Genomic DNA, 18,889 nt, shown 5'->3' on the forward strand with positions numbered 1-18,889 from the left:
AAATTAATTTTATTGAACCCCAATGAATTCAATATAATAATTCGGCCATTTACACACGAAAACAAACGCTCAATTAATAAAAATTAACAATTTAAGCATGTTATTAAAAAAAATCTAACATTTAATTTTTTACATGAAATTTTTTTTTTTAATAATTAATATTGATCTTTCTTCACTCTTTCCAATATTTTACAGATTTAAAGTTGAAGAAGCCCAAATATTTTAAAATTAATATTCCAAAAAAATTTAATTTTTTAAATCTTTAATGAACCCAGCTAGCTATAACTAATCATTCGTGATAATTCCAAAAAATAAATGGCTTACAAACATAATCATCACAATAATGTTCATAGTAGACTCAGCAGCAGCAACAGTAACCTTAACTCGTGTGCTGCGAAATATTCAACGATCACATTAAATAGGCGCGCGTCATTATATTAAGGCATTAATATGCTAATAATAGTTATATTAAATTATATTAAAATAAAAATTAGGAAAACAGAAAAATATAGTGCCGCACTTTATTTGAAAATTATGCATATAGAGTTTTAGGTTCATTTATTTTCAAAAAATCGATATTCAAGGAATTCCAAATATAAAAATGAAAAAAGAAATGGAAATTACAATACATACGGTAGTGTTCAATATAGATTAGAAATACAAAAAAAAATAAAAATAAATTTTACGAAATAAATGCTGACCTAAGTTTAAATTTTAGATTTTGTTTTTTTTTTTAATATTCGAGCAACTATACACATTCGGATGAGCAAACAATCAAACCAATTAGTTAAGAAAATTTCACTAAATTTTTTAATTTTTTGTATTAAAATAGTTTAAAAGGAAAAAAAAACACTGTTTTTTTGGTATTAATTTTTTCAATCAATTCATTGACCATCCTTTCTGAAAGCCGCTAAGAAATTTCATAATATTCGTAGAATATGATATTTAAAATTCCGTTTTGGATAATAATTGGAATTTCGATTGAAATGTACAGTTGTAGCGATTACCTTCTCTTCTGGTTATAAATTTAAGCCATGAAAATAATATCTTTGATAAAAATGACAATTAGTTAGTAATAAAAAAATGGAATAGGTTTTTTTTGCTCAGAAATCTAACAAAATGTATAAGAGAGTCTAAAAACTTAATTATAAAACAAAGCTCTCCTTGCATATCAAGCAATTTTGTTTAATTTCCGCTTAGATAAAACTTTAAAATTTTTCGAAAACCTATTTTTTGCATATTTATTCTATTTATAAGCCCGACTTTTTTCGCGCCTGGGCTTCAAATTATCAATTTTTTTTTTAATTTTTCACCCTAGAGTCTAAAATCTAGAATCAGACAAATATTAGATTGAAAACATACTAATTATATAATGTTTCCCTTGATAAAAATTACCTGTCGGCTCAAAAATTTTAGAGCCAAATTTTTGAACTAATTTAGTTCTACACAAACCTGCCAAAGCTGCTTTCAAGTCGAGCTATAACAAAATTTGAAGCTTTTACAAGCAAAAGATATAATCGAAAAATCTGACGTTATTTTATAAAATTCTTATTTTTCGAATTAAATTTGGTACATATTGCAAGCCTAGAGACCTTTTTTTTATCGAGGATCACAAATATGTATTAACAGCACCAATAGGAAACTTAAATTTTTGGTGCTCAGTACAATATAATGGGAAATTGTTAAGCTTCCATATCAATTTACAAATTTACTAATTGATAATTAGTAAATTGGTGAATTAATAAGCTATTCTAAATTAATAGTGCTGTTTTATTAACAGTTTTATAATAAATTTACTGCTTTTTAGAGATTTTTGAAGGAATTTTTATTAAAATAATGGAAAAGTTTCGTAAAACATGTGTACATAAAATAACTCACACATATACGCGCTGGTTTCATCTTTTATTGCTCTGTATTAAGAAAAAATAAAAATCCCAATATTGCAAATACAACTTTATTTCAATGTTTTCTCAGCTTAATCTGAATAACATTTGAATTTCTTATATTTATATAAAGACCAAAAAAAATACTTTCTAATTCCTAAAGACAACAGAGTTAAACGCTCTAGAAAAATTTTTATTTTAAATGTAAATTAACACAAACAAAAAAAAAAGAGTTAATAAAAACTTACGGGAAAAAACAAGGTGTAAAAATTTTTATTTAATTTTCTTCATTATTCAAATGAAATCCTCTTGGTATATTCCAGTATACATTCACTCAATATTAAATGAAAAATTCTATATTACGACATAGTATCAAAGAGTATTTACTGCGGAACCGATCTTTTGAAGATCACAACTATCGATCACACACAAATTTAATATATTCCAAATTTTGCTGCATACATAGGATATGATTCGTCTTAACATCGTATATGGTAGTAAACATAGAATGTAATATGTTAATAAGAACATTACAATTTCACGATATTTTATACTTATATTTATATTGAAAATGAAATGAATATGACAGTGAATAGATGACATGTTATAAAAACTGTTTTATTTAAACATTTTGTTAGAGGTCAATTAATAGAGATTATCCCGCTGATATAATATGTATACTAATAACATTTTAATACAATTTATACGAAGCAAGTTTGATAAATTTTTAGATATTTTGTGACTCAAGGCATAAAGATTGAATTTAGTACAAAATTTTATTTAAATTAAGTAGAGGCTTTTGTCAAATCTCATGCTTCTTCTATTTGGTCAATGTCTATTGGCTTAAAATATTTTTTCATTGATTGATGACAGTATTTGACGACCCATTTAGGACTTTAGAAGAACCCGAGATCTATTAAACAGAGACTGAAAAGAATTGCAAAAAATTAAAGTTCTTTCTCATTACTTTTATAAATTATTTTTGCAATCGTAAATTACAAAGAGAATAGAGAATACTTATATTATTGCATAACGTCTCCACATTTTCTCTTCGGCACCAAGTTAATCTCATAATTTTTTAAATTACCAATGTTTTGTTACATATTTATTTGGATTACATTAAAAACCATTTAGATGCGGATCATTGATTTTTTCTCAAGTTAGATGATCTTTTTTTAAATGCGATCTATTGTGAACTTGATGAAATGAAATCTTTTTGTAGGATTTTTTATTTATCGCCCAGAACTAATTTTAACACGTTTAAGCTATATTTTTTTCTCCCAACATTAAATGTCATTATTATACAATATTATAATAGAGAATTGAAGCATTTTAAACGTAAATTCTGTTATTTGTATATATGTGAGTTCTAACCATATGTTAATCAGGTGATGTGACATTATTTAAATTTTCCTTTTGTTAAATCTATATAATTATTTTGTTATGAAGTGTTAATTGTTATATGTATGTGTATGTTATTTTATCTATAGCCATATTTTATATAGGTATTTAATTATTATTTGTACTTTATTATAATACTTATTGTTACAAGAGTAACGTGAGAATTTCATTTTAGAATATTTAATACATGAATTTCGTAAAAGGTGATCTGCAACTATTCACACTTCTAATTGCGATCGTGAGGATTGAGTAAAATATTTTTCGGTGTGTTAAATTTAAATAAGTGGGGGAGCTGGCTATACTTTACTAACACCGTGGAACCCCTTAATAATTTTTATTTTCGAATGTGTGTCTGCAGTTTTCACACATATCCCAAATTCCTACACTCTCTAAAACAAAAATTTGAAATTTTATACAAATGTTGTTTTTTGACTATCTATTATGTTAGTATCTACTATAACTTTTCTCCTTCTAAATTATAATTTCAATTTCAGTTCATTCAAATGGTACACAATTTACTTGATCGTGTAAAGCCATCCTTAGACTTGACTAATTGATACGTAAACAAAAATTACTGCATGATATTGATAATTTCCCACCGAAAGCTGTTTTAAACACATATACCCACATATAGACAGCTATTAAAAAGCTATTAAATATGTTTTTAGAACATTTTCATTCTTATAAAAGTTCTAATTAAGGTTAGAATAGAAGTTTAAAAATAAAATATAAAATGGCTCTTTTTTGTTGAAAGAACTTAACATTTGAAATTTTTCTATGATAATATTTTTTATTATAAATGTTAAAAATTTTGTATTCTTTTGTTTAAAAATGAAACCTTTTGTTTAAATCTTATATTTAAAACACAAAAAAAAACAAAGTTTTAAGTAATAAAATGTTGCGATTATTTCCAATATTTTATTGGGCTATTAAATATTTTTTACATAGCTAATATTAAATTATTAAAATTCTTTGAAATCTTGAGAAAAATAATTATTGAATTGTTCGAATTTAAGATTATTGTTATTAATTCCACTTAGTCATGGTAAAACACGAACTCAATTATATTGCTTTATGCTATAAAATGATAATTTGTTCATTAAAAAGTCAACGGACAATAAAACTTTTATAAATTCTGACGGTGGAATATTTTTTCAATGAAGTACTCCAGTTAAATCACTTTAAAATTCTGCTAACAATAGTTTAGCAAATTTGTTAATTTATTTTAATTTCTTAATTAATTTAGATTGAAATTTAAAATAGATTTAATTTTAATATAATCTGTTTTTGCACATAATAAAAAAAATATAAAATTTAATTTTATTAACATTTTAATTTCGTAGAGCTTGATAATTTCTGATTTATTATTTGAACAAAAATCAAATATTTATTTTGGAATTTTATTATAAGAAAAAAACAGGTATGCTACTAAGCACAAATGACACTTTTCCACACGTTATTAATTTCATTCCACCTATTGCATTTCTCTACAAGTCTTTGTAATGTCATAGTTAATCTTATATATAGCGAGAAACTTGTTATTCAAGAATTATTTTTATATAATTATTTTCCACTTATAATAGTGATGTTAAATTCTTGTGGAATAAAGAAATTGCAATGAGGAGTTCGGTAGCAAATAATATACAGCAATATAAATATACCGCAAATAAAAAATTTTTAAAAATTGTGGCAGTAAATTTTCAAAAACTGCAGAAATTGTTTCTATTATTCTTTTAAATTCCTCCTTCATTGCAAATTTTCTGAATTTTATTTCCGTCCGGATATTTCTCGAATTTTCACAGACATCAAAAAACCAATCCAATTCCACTTAATATGAATTTCTAGCGCACATTTTTCTTAAATTTGTATTTTACATACTTTTATTACCATTAGAACTAATTCCACTTGCTAAATTTAATTTAGATTTAAATTTAAAATTTATGCTTTGGAAATTTCAAGTTTTGAAGTTAAAAATTTTTTTTCTCTAGTATTTTATCATAAAAAATTAAGATCTAACCATAAACACTGGGCAGACAATTTGAAAAACTAAATATGTCTTTGGTAATATTTTCTGTTGTAGAATCATATTCTTTAGACAAATTATTTCAGATGAAAAGAGTTCTTAAAAATTTTTTAATTTTCAAAATAAAACAAAAAAAAATGTAATATTTACCGTGCCATCTCTACGAGTAACACATCTGTACGAACGTTTTCTATGATTTTATATTATGATAGTTTACAAGAGTTTCCATACAACCTCGTCATAACATTTTTGATAGAACTTCGGCCCTGTCACTAATCTTGTTCTAAGCAGGCATTAAAATTTTTGGAGTTTGAGTAAATTATTTCTGAAATTGATTACCAAATTTCTAAATTAATTTATACAGAATTTGAACATTGTCACGTTTATCCTTTCGAAAATATATGTAACTAATTATTTTAATAAAATACTTTTTAAAAAATTTATTAAACAAGCGACTTTTTTTAGTAAATTATATAGCGAACCTAATAGACTCATGTTATGACTTTACATGTTAAATTATATATGCCTTTTAAGGTTAAATCTCTAGTTTTACAAAATTTTTATGTACTGAAAGCTCATTTAGTTCCTGTTTTTAGTAACTTCTATTTGTAAACCAATCCTCTTAAGAAATCTAAATGTATGAAATGAAAATAGCGCAACATTCGTACTTCCTCGAATATTTTCAAATTATTCATTATAAATCATTAAAATAGTTAAAATTTACCTTCAACGCGACTTTTTTTTGTTTTAAATTTTTTATACATAGTTCCGCCAAAACAAAACTGTATTAAGTCGAATATTTTTTTCCAAAAATCTATTTTTGATCTAATATTAACAAGAAAAACAAAATCAATAAATTAAATGTTGTGTAACACGAAAATCTATTAGGCTTAACTATATATCAAAAATTTAAATTAAAAACATTAATAATATTTTTTCATCTAATTTAAATGCGGCGTTAAAAAGGAATTCTTAACAAAAAATATCGATTTATTTCACGCATTATAACTGAAATGTTTTATTAACTTGAAAAATAAAATTTTTAAATTTATTGTATACAAAAAAATTTTTGATTTTAAATTTGCATTCACATATTTTATTTACGATAAAAAAGAAAATCACGGATCGTATTTTTAAATAATATGGAAAATATGTTCATCACTTTACATTACAAGAAAATTTATTACACCTTCCATCTATCATCATTGTCCCACATTTCAATAAGAAAAAGTAAGGAAATAAGAAAAAATATACTCGAAATTTTCAATATCTTACACTTTTATGCTAAAGGCATTCGTCATTGTTTGAAGTTGACCAAAATTGATTATTATGTGCCTACTTCAGAAATAATAAAAGAATGCAAGAGCATATCTCTAGATAAAAATTAAACTAATTTATTAAAGGCTAAACAATCCAAAAAATAATTTTGAAAATTTGCTATACTAAAACCAAAGTGAAATTTTTATTGCTACGGCGTTATAACAAGGTGTAATGATTCTTGATGTAAATCATTGTGCGCGGTTAAGAGACTACTTACATCTACGAAATAAAAAATTCATCAACCGTATTGAAATGCAAATGAATTAAAGCATTCTTGTGTATATTATGGCAAATTAAAAAGAGCATTATCAACTTTCGGTATTGAGAATTTTTACAAGTTCTTGCCTTTTCATCATTTCATCAAATTAAAGGCATTAATTAAGGCTTAATTAAGTATAACTAATAAATTATTAAGGAAATATGAAAAATTTTGAAATTGTTTTTGAATTTTATTTTGTAGACATGAACGATTTAAAAAAATTCATGTTGCATGTACGCTTACCATATAGATAAATTCAAAAAATGAACTACTAAAAATTTTGTAAGTATACTTAAAATATTACACAAGGTGTTTCGACAATAAGTAAATCTTTGATAGCAAAAAACAAATTGTTCCACAACCAATTTTTGGCTGACATTATTGGAATTAAGTTCTAACTTTGGCTGTGTTAGGTAATGCAATACTTTTAGATAAATTGAGCTAGAGAGCTGGTATGAGTGACTATTCAATAAGAACATTCTACAATCCTAAAAGCTACGAAAGGATAATAGAAACGCAGGCCGATATTTTATTTTTAATGCCATTGTTTTTCAAAAGATTTATTCGAAAACTCTTATAATTAAGTCAAAAACTGCTATTGACCAGTTTCCGACTAAAAACGCAGAAAAAAATCGGTTTTAAATAAAAATCGATTTACAATTAAAATATTTTGCAGCAATAAAATTGATTTGGTTCCTAAAAATTTTTAAGTAATTCTTTTAAATTTATATAGGAATATCTAGAGAAAATTTGCTAATTCTTTTTACAATTTTCGCATGATATCTAAGTTTATTTATGTCTAAGTTCTGAATTTCTGATATTTAGGTGTATATGAAAAAATTGTCAATTCAAACATGCAAAAATTTCTGTTTTATGTGCTAACTGCAAAATGGAATAAAATTCTGCTTACATGTCTAATTTATGGAGGACAAAATAATTAGTATAAGTTTTAAGTTTATTTTCAAGAGTTCCTTGAAAAAACGAACTTATTGCAGTTCCACTATATTCAATGGTCTATCTTTTAGTCTCTTAACAAAATCTCATAAGATAACATGATAAAATTTTACAAGTCAGATGCTACTTAAAAATAATTTTTCTAGAACGAACTCTTCACCTATACCCAAACTCAATTAAATTGTTAAACGCCCACATTCATTTTACTGGAAAATTTACTCAACATATTACATTTCCCTTTCGAGTTTAAATTTTACAAATTTAAAAAAACATCAATTTTCAACAAGCTATTTCTTTTAATTTTTTTGGTATATTCAAATAAGACTATTAAAACATTTTTGATTAATGTTTAACTTAACTCACTGCTTAACTTAACTTTTATATCTAAACAATTTTTTGAAATTGGTTTCTTTTTTCTATGTGTCTTTTTCTAGCCCTCCAATTGATTACAACTGAGTAAATAATTTTAATAGAGATTTTAACAAGTCTGCTCTTAAAATTCTTCAAATGTCAGATTTTTACTCCAAAAATTCTAATTTGAAATCTGTTGGCGTGATTGAATGGATTTTTCATTAACATTTATTTTAACATCTATAAAGCCATAAATTAATTCTAATATCAGTGAAGTGTATAAATTTTTCTTATTAATTCAAAAGCAAATTTTTTCTTTCAGAACAGTTTTTGTTTTTTCATTAAAAGCATCAGTAAATCATATTGACTTTAAATTTATATTTTTTAAGTCTTATAAAACAAAACAGAATTCTAAACTTAATGTACAGGTTAAACGAAAAAAAAATAGTTATATTTTAAAACTAAGACATTTGATTTTGTAATTGGAACATGTGGAACGAGATTTTTTGACTACTTTTTGTCAGCAGTGATTTATTAATATTAAATACATTAATTTTTTTTGTTTTTTGGTTAATTCTGCTTTTTGTTTTCTAGGTTGACTAGATTAAATATTAAATTTAACACCCACCAAAATTATATTTTAATATAATTAAGTTTTTATAGCAATTTTTTTTCTTAATGGCGAATTGAAATGGATCGTTTGTCAAAATATACGCAAAACATACCCATAAGACAATAGCGTGAAAATAATTTATTGCGATAAAATTAAAGATAAAAAATTGGCAACTCAACATAAAATTTTTAATGAATTTAATTTTATCTTTTTTTTATTAGTAACTTTAAATTAGATCAGAATCACATTATCTGGGCAGGTGAATCTAATGAAAACAAAATTTCAAATCCTTGACATTTAAAATAGAAGTTATTGTTGGCATTTACAAGCTACTTTAAATTCAACTTTTCACATGAAAAACGATTCAATTGCCCACATGCCAGATTTCAGTTACAACAGTTTGCTAAGCTGCGAAACTAAAAGGCTAATAGAATATTTAATTTATACACATGTTATACATTTTTAATTGAAACCAACTGATCTGAATATAAAGTAAATGATAACTGAGTAGAAATTAATGTAAAGTATTATTCCAAAAATTTTCCACGTACCTTTTTTAAAACTCTGACCCCCAAAAAACTTCATTAAAAAAATATTTATTAAAAATTCTTATTTGGTGAATGTTGAGTGGTAATTAGAGTTACGAGAAAAATTAGACTTGATTGTGTTTATATACCTTATAACTGACAAAAAACTGAAATTCAAACAGCCCCTTTTATAACATTTTTGCAGAATGGTATTATTGTTATTAAATTTGTTTGTGTTAAATTTTAGCTTTTCAAGATATGAGTAAATTATTTTTGAAATTTCTTGTACAGACAGTCATATCTAGAACAGCTTAGATCGACGTTGATCGGGGATATATATTTTTATAATTAATATCAAAACTCTATTGTTTAACTATACAAATTAATTAGACTATAATCATTACTAAATTTAGTATGTCACAAGAATACTACATGTTAGTACATGTAGTACTCAGTAAATTAGAAGAAAATTAGTGTCAAAATAGTTTTCCTTATTACTTTCCGAAAATTTTAGATTCTTCTATGGTTGAATAGTGAAAAGATAAATTTTTAAAAATTAATACGTCATATATTGAGAAAAAAAATAACAATGTTAATTTAGAAGATGAGAAAAGAGCTTACATATATGACATCAGGCTCTCATATTATTTCTCTATAAATTTTAAAATCATTTTTGGAACCAAACTTTTTTTATTATAAATATTGGTATTATATATACCAATGTATGTGTTGTGAGTAATTCTTGATTAGTTTTCCTTGGAAATATTAAAATTAATGCTCAAATATAAACTTGATAATGCCAGTTTAACAAACTTAAAAATTAGTAATTTTGTTGACATGATTAATGGAGAACAAGAAAAATTAATCAACTATTTTTTTTTTCTTGCATTCCCCCCCCAAATTCTATGAAAAGAAAAAAATTAATTAAAGTGTTAATAAAAATTAATAAATTATGATATAACGTTGTGAATTTTATAATTCAAATTTTATAAAAAATTGTTAAAATTATATTTTAATAAAAAAAAAAATGTCTTCAAATAATTTAACAGGCCTATAAAAATTAAATGGGGGAAATCATTAGAAAATTTGTTTTCTGCTATTGTTTCTTCTTCTTCTTTTATGAAAAAACGCGATTGAACAGTATGTTGATAAAAAAAAATTATTTAATTTTTTAAGCATATCTAAAAGATTATTTTATTTTATAAATATAGTGTAGATACGAGATAAAACCTTCACCTCCCAAATCAAAACAAATTATGTAAAAAAAGAAGAGATTTCAAATCGCCATCTTTAGTTTAGTATTAAATCATGATAGTGTCATCAATGTTAAAGATAGTTATATAGGCGTATGTTCGTGTTTCAAATTATGTTCGTGCATAATATAAAAATTTATAAATTAAAACGTGAATTTATTGATTATATTAAAATTTATATACTAATTTTATCACAATATTTTAGTTTCGTATCTAGAGTAATGTTAAATTTCAGTCATTTAATAATTAATTTCATTTGGATTTGAAAAGTGAGATCAATTTTGACAATTGAGATTGCTCCCATAATTAAAAAAAAATAATAAATCAATTTATATATTTTTGTTATTAGTGTCGATCGAATATTATGAAAATATAGGACGTCACATTACGTCGCATCTGATAAAAATTATTTTTAAACAGGGTGTAGAAAGTTGATACTGACAATAGGCAAGCTTATCCACATAAATCGTTACTTACTTTATTATTACATTACTTTGTTATTTTATTAATTAAATATGAGTTTCTTAACTTGATTGTGTTTTCTAGGAAGTAAAAAGAAAACTTTCACTACTTCTAATTAATTTTTATTTCATTAGCAAATTTTACATGTATTCCATATAAAGGAAAAATGAGAAAATCTGATTTTATAATTTAATATAGTGTCGATTTGCAAAAGAGCACATTTTCTTTTAACAATTACATCTAGAACTTAATAAGTATAAGTAAAGAAAATTACAATTAACTCTTTGAAATAATTTTTTTTTTCCACAATATATTGCATACGTATAGGATGAGTCTTAAAATTTTCTTAACAAATTGAGCTAGACTAGCAAATAATTTAGTTAAAGCGTTTGGTACACTTTTATATAAGTCACAACTTTGCAGAAATACGAAAAAGCTTACTTAAAGGGTAATGACGAAATGAAATTTTTTAATATTATCCAAAAGAGCATACATCCATATCTATAATCTGTTAAAAACTAGATTTTTACGATAGCTATTATTGTATATTAAAGGCATTACTAGAATATTTTTGCAAAATTCGTTTAAAATAATTTCAAAAAAATTCTTTACATTCCTTTTGTTTATACTACAATCAAAAAATCTCTTTGAATATAACAATTACTTTACATTGTAGAACGTTTTGAAATATATTGCTTATTAGTTAAAAATAGTTCTAGTCTCCGGAGAGACTCGAACACTAATAAGCATCATGAACAGAAAACTAATCCTCAATTTAATTATTAGCAGTAAAAGTGTTGTGCATCTTTTGGCTCATTGCAGCAATAAAAAACTAAATGAAAATATTAGAATTATGTGTTTATATTCCTTCCTACCTTTGTTACAAACTATAGGAAAATTTATGAATAATTACCTATATTAGAATCAAAAGTTCAATGCACCTTTAAAGTTGCGATCTACATTTTCATGTAAATTTTTTTTTTTCACATTATTTTCTTTTATTTTAAGAACTCTATAGAGACCTCATAAACTTTAAAAATATAATCTATAATTCATAATTTATTCAATAATATTTTTTTGGATAATCTACTTACTATTATTATTTCAGTAAATTATATACGATTTTATAATAAAAGAACGAATGCTTTTTAATTCTTTAATAAAAAAAACGAAAATCTTCATCTTTTTAAATTCTTAGACGCAAATTTATTCATATACAACTTATTGTTATTTTAATTATTATTTGTTAATCTTAAATTTGTGTTGAAATTCGATCAGCTAAATTGACAGTAAAAGATTAAACCTTTTTTTTTCCTTAATATAAATATGAATATGGGATAAGCTATAACTACACTCATTTAAAACCTTATCGCTGGATGTCAGTTAATTTTGGTTTTATTTGTTTTTTTTCCTCATTTTCAGTCTTATATCGAAGATTCGAATTAAAGAATATTAATATTAAATAAATGAAAACTTTTAAGAATAGTTGGATGACAAAAACATTAACGAGAGTAAAAATGAAGGTAAAAAAAAGGTAAGTTAAAATATTTATCTTTCCCGGTGAACATTTTTCAAAAATTTTGGTGATAATTTTTTCTTGTTGTTTTTGTACCAAAAAAATGTGTAAAACTAAAAAGTTCATTTTTAATTCGATATAATAAAATATGGTGGTTTGAAAATAGTTTAACAGATTTGCTTTTGAAACAAATGTTGTTTCAGAGAAATTTAAATGTGCGTTTTGTGAAACATTTACTAGGACAGCTTACTCGACGTGAAACTATTCAATAATTTTTGTTTGTTAAGTCACACCAAAATCGAAATTGAAAAGTTTTTTGGTTGAAAATATTATGCATTCCTGAAACGTAATTAAAAATCTATTATAAAAACGTATGTACATTTGGAAAATATTATTAATTACCGACTTTTAAAAAATAAGCAAATAAACGAATTTAAAAAATTAAATATTCCTTCTATTTCTTTAAAAAATTTTTTATTTAAATTATAATAATCTTTTACATTCACTTCAAATAAAAAAAAACAACCTCCGTCTTCGTCATTTTAGTACCCGTGACTTCAATTATTCGCTTACGACGTAAACTTTACAATGTATCACATTGCAAAAAGCTTAATAAAAACTCTTGACATTGTATACTTTTCCTAAATGCGTTCTATACGTAATGGATATACGTAAAATAAATGTAAGTTGGGTATCGAAAAAATCGAGCACGCTTTTCTTATACATGTCATATGAATGTTACCAGAAATATCCAAATTAACAAACTAGCATATATATTTTCAGCAATAAAGTGAATTTCGATAATAAAATAAAAAATAAAGTAATCAATAATTTTAAGTTTTTTTCCTAAGATGCAGCATAAAAATGTTATGTAGTAATGTTGTTAAAAATTAAGATTTGCACAGAATTCTGAACTGAAATTTTCAAGCAAGTATGTATTAATGGTATAAAAATTGTATTCCAATTGCAGAATTTTATTGGCTTTAGCAGTTTTTTTTACAATATAAAGATATTGAAAGCTCTGAGACGGTTTTACCTTCGTATTAATACCGTACTTAATTTTTTCATAAAGCATTATTGAAGTCACGGTATATTTGTGTTTAAAAATTTTGTTTTATTGCACCTATTTAACGAACAACGCAACACCGGCATTCCCAATCTCATATCAAATTCAAGAACAAGATTTTTTTTCAGTAGTTTTTTTCTAGATTGAGATTTAGAAGTATAAAATTAAAGAAATTGCCACAATTTAATTCAAAGGACGCTATTATAGTCACTATTAAGTGACAATTACAAAAAAAAGAAAATATTTTCGTACAAAAGTAGAATTGATTAATAGGCGAAAGAAAGAGTCAAAGTAAAATTTAAAACCCTTTTGCTCAAATTGGATTTGAACAAGTTTAGGTTAGAAAACGGACAACAATCAAATGACCATATCATGACGCATTGTTTTACTTTTAAAACACCCTCTGCTTGTGAACATCTTTGTAAACTGTTTTTAAATTTTTCCTTCTAAAATTCATTTAATTTCTGATATACAAATTAAAATAAATACCTTGTTCTTTTTTTTTTTGTTTTTTTTTCTGCGTATGTATGTGGATACACGTCAACTTTCAGTGAATATTTATTAAAAACTGCTCCAATATGAATTTTTTATTTCTTTACCCACAATAACAGAAATCTGAAAATTCCATTTTATTTTCTAAATTTTATTCGCTTTCTCTTTCGTTCTTCTTCTTTCAAGTATGGTTTAAAATAAAAAATCGAACGAATTTTAACAATTTTTTAACCATAACCGTACCGTTATCATCAACTATAAAGATCAATTTTTTCTTGTCTCTTTCTCTTCTTAATTTTTTTTTTGTTTTTTGGAAAAATTTGAATTTTTTTACTTAATCTGCATATCTATATGGTTTTGATTGAAAGTATTACATAGATACATATTATTCTTTGGTTGAAGAAGATCAAGACAACAACAAAAATATTGTTTTGATATTGACAGAAGTGAACAAGAGAAGTGGTTCTTACATTCAGGTGACATCGAAATTGATGACAACATTGGAAAATGATAGTAACAACAACCATATAAACTAAAGCAACTCAAACTAAAACTAAAAGCGGCAAATTATACAAGTACACAATGAATAAAACTTAAAAAAAAGAAGAAATAGTAAGAAATAACACACTATCAGAAAAATTAGAGAAGAAAAATTGAGGGAGAATCAATGACGCCATCAAATTTGTTTTTCTTTTTCTCATTTCTTTTTTTTTTAAATTTAAATCAATAAAAATGTTTAAAATGCTTAAAATGGTCATTTGATCATGTATATACCTAATTCTCAGTAAAGTGGTCAAAATTTCAAACGGATAACACGAAAGTAAGAAACAAAAACAAATTAAAACAACAGTATCAGCGGTAAACGGTGTGAAGATGGGTGACTTCAGATCGATAAGCAATTAATTATGTTTTTTTTTTCTTTTTTCAAAGTATTTATGTTTTTCTTTCTCTTTCTTTAAACATTACAAGCATTCATTTTACATTTTTAAATTCAGAAAGTTACATTTTTGACTTCAACATTCGAGCATGTACGGGTAAGCGCATAAAAGATGCATATAAGGGGCATTGAAGTCAATGTATATTAAAGGAATTCTGGTACAATAGGATTCTTTCGCAACTTATCTAGAACTCAAAATTACTTTCTGTGTGACACAATTTTGATGATTTTATTAATTTTCGTTGGCATTTAGTAGTTCTTTTCTTATTTGACTCCTAATTACTATGCCTTCTTAATTATCCTGAGCATTTGAAATAAGTATAAGTAGGTATTTTGTATATAGGGTGATTCTGAAAGGTATACAGCAACATATATCATTGGTTAGTGGATCGAAAATGGGTAAAATTTTTGTTCCAGACTAGGGTTCTCATCATGAGCTCTAATCATGCTGTTTGAATTTGTATTTTATGTACCGTCGGAACACCAAACATTAAAACTTTAGGGAAAATAAAATTTTTCACTTACATTATTTTTTAGTTTTTTTTTAACCAGATAAATTCGTAAGAAATTTTTTGAAACCTTGAAATTTTGTTTAAGGAATTTTACCCAGCTGCTTAAGCTTTAATTTAAGTCCTCAAACATTAAAAAAATTTTTATGGTACAGAAAATATAGCACAAAAACCATTTCTCTAGTTTTAAAGACCCTTAAAGGCAAGGATTTTAAGCGTTGTAATTATCAATTATGATTCATTTTCGATGACAAGAGTCATCGAAAAAACAGTTGACACTTTTATGAGCCCTTATTTTACTAAAAAATCTGAATTTTAATGTTTTTATTGAAATGTGTAATTGAACAAGTAATAAAAAATTGAACCGAAATTTTATAAAAACTTTTAATTTGAAAAACAAAAATTGATTTTAAAAAATTTGAAATTTTTGAAAAGCAAAACTAGAATTTTCATTTTGGAAAAACAAAAAAAAATCTAGTAGTCAAAAAATTTTTTTCGAAACTTTTCTTGGTAAAAAAAATTGATAGTTTTTTAATTTTTGCCAATTTTTATAAGAAATGCTACCTATATGGTTTCAAATTTTTAAACGCATTTTTCTCACATTGGGTGCAATTTAAAAATTTGAAAAAAATATTTTCGAAATTTGGACACCATTTAGGATCTGAAATGATTAAAATTATTCAGCTGGAGCGAATTTTTAAAGGCATGCCATATAAATTTTAACCTTTATTTAATAGAAATTTTTTTTTTAATAGGAAAATATAATTTTTTTAACAAAATGGAGTTTGTAAATGACATGGTATTAATATTATGAAACTAACAAATAAATAAGTTGATGGGATTAATAAATTGGCATAAGGTTGATGCAAGTAAGTGTTCCAGTAAAACAATTAATTAAAAATATATGCGATTGAGTAGAAAGAAGATTCGAAAGAAGAAAAACATAAATTTTTGCCGAATCAGGTGAATTTCTTAGGAGAATTTGGTGTTTGTTTTAAGAAATTTGTAAATTTTTTGAATAAGGAATTCGTATTTTTAAAAATTTTTTCCTAATTTAATTTTAGTTTTAATAACATCTGGTTTGATTTTAATTGAATTTTTGGCCCTTTACTAGGCCTTTCAAAATCTGTTTGTTTGAAGTCCCCATATTTTTCATCAAATCTCAAATAATAATCAAAAAAACGTGGATAAGTAAAAATTTCGCGAAAATTCGTTAAAATCCCTGGAATTCGGAAACCATTGAGATTTGGCACCCAGTCCGGAATGAAAGTTTTACCCATTTTCGATCCTCTAACCAATGATATATGTTGTTGTATACCTTTTTAAATCACCCTGTATATTTTAGTTTTTGCGTAAATTTTATTTTTATAAAAATTAAAATAAGTATTTAATGATAATATTTAGAATACTAATAATTCTAATTTCCAATTCGGAATACTTTATTGTTTTTCATTTATATTTAAGGTAGCCATCACGTTTAGGTTCCCTCTAACAATATTCACTATCGCTTCTTCAACATTAGATCCTATCGCCAATATTGCTGTATCGTCGGCAAAATGTAACCATAGTTACATCCTCTAAATTGGAAATCCCCTAAAATACCTTAAAATAAAATTAAAATAAAATAAAAAAATTTCACAGAGTGCTTTATTCTGTAATTTACTTTCCTAAAGCACACGCCCACGCTTTTGTTGAAAAATGTTCATCTATAACATGATTTATATCACAATGACTATGACGGCGAAAGAATTTTTGAAATCAGTTAAATATTTTAAGATGTTATAAGTTTTGTAGGTTTTTTAGCGGATTTCCCATGAACTAACAGCGTTCAGATGTTTCGCATAATATTATAATCGGTTATATGCTTCCAAATTATAATTTTTTGCTACTACAGCGTTACTATAACGAAATTCCGAAAAAATAACGCTACAATCATGGATTTTCATTGCGAATACATAATATATGTATACAGGCGATTCGAAAGAATTGGTCTACGGGAAATCATAATTTGAATCACAAGATTCCATCCAAACAAACAAGTAAGGATATGAAGTTAAAATAAGTGTGGTAATTAGGTCCTTGAAGGGCTATTTCAGAATATTTAAAAAACAGAAAAAGTTCTAATTCTTAAAGAATCCTGAGAATATATTACGGGTTTATGTACACATGCTGTAACAGATTATAAAATTTTAAAACAAAAACCACTATTATAAATTGTAATTTTCCAACTAGCTAGTCCTTCCTAAATCAATTGCAGCTTTTTATGATTCTAAAATGCAATAAATTTGTTTTCCTTTTTACAAAGTCCTTGTAAAAAAGTAAACCTTTATTAATTTTTTTTTTTATAATTAAATTTTCCCATTACAATTACGTAACAAACCAAAATAGAATCTCTTAAATACAACAAATTTTGGCAATTATTTGATCAAAGAAATTAAAAAATTATATGACCATTACATACCTAACAACAAAATACCTAAACATAACTATAATTTTACATAATATATATGTATAAGAAAATTATATAGGCAATTCTTTACAAAACCTCATGGTAAAATGATAAAAGCAAATTTCTATTGCATTAAATGGTAATTATAATAAAAAAATTCTCTGTAAATCAAACCATTAAAATAAAAATAGAAAAACTTAAAACCGGAAATCATTAGGTAAAAAAACGAACCACATATTACTATATAAAGTTCACTTTTTCTTCTCTGACAAAACCTAAAGTAGTTAAATACAATTTTTTAATTTATTTTTAACAAGGTGAGAGAATTATAACTTACTCTTTACAATCGTACTTAATATATTGTATACACAATATAGTGGTATACACAATAATACAGTAGTTATAGTTAAGACATTAAGAATCATTCAGTAATTCAATGGCCATCATAAATGATTTATTACAACCGTCTCAAAAGATTACTTGCTTTTTCTTCCTTTTCCAAGATTACTACAATTCAAATAACACTGCAATAATATTTGTGTAATATTATTTCAAATAAAATTGTAAATGCATTCTTATTTCGATATTTTACTATGTGTATACATAAATATATATGTATATAATACATGTATAAGTACTTTATGCGCTATTAATACATGGAATGTATCAGAAAGCAAGTACACTATAATTATTTCTCTAATTAACCTTTTAATACCTACAAATAAAAAATGAATTTTTTTCTTATATTTTTATTTCAATAATATTTAACTTAAAATAATATTTCATACCTTTTACACTTTACTATAGAATCGTGTTTGCTCGAGCTCGCCTCTATATGCTATATAGGTACATTTTAAAATAATTTCTAACTACA

The sequence above is a fragment of the Condylostylus longicornis genome, unplaced genomic scaffold, assembly GCF_029603195.1.
Source record: "Condylostylus longicornis isolate FDR11 unplaced genomic scaffold, ASM2960319v2 ptg000016l, whole genome shotgun sequence".
Taxonomy (NCBI): domain Eukaryota; kingdom Metazoa; phylum Arthropoda; class Insecta; order Diptera; family Dolichopodidae; genus Condylostylus; species Condylostylus longicornis.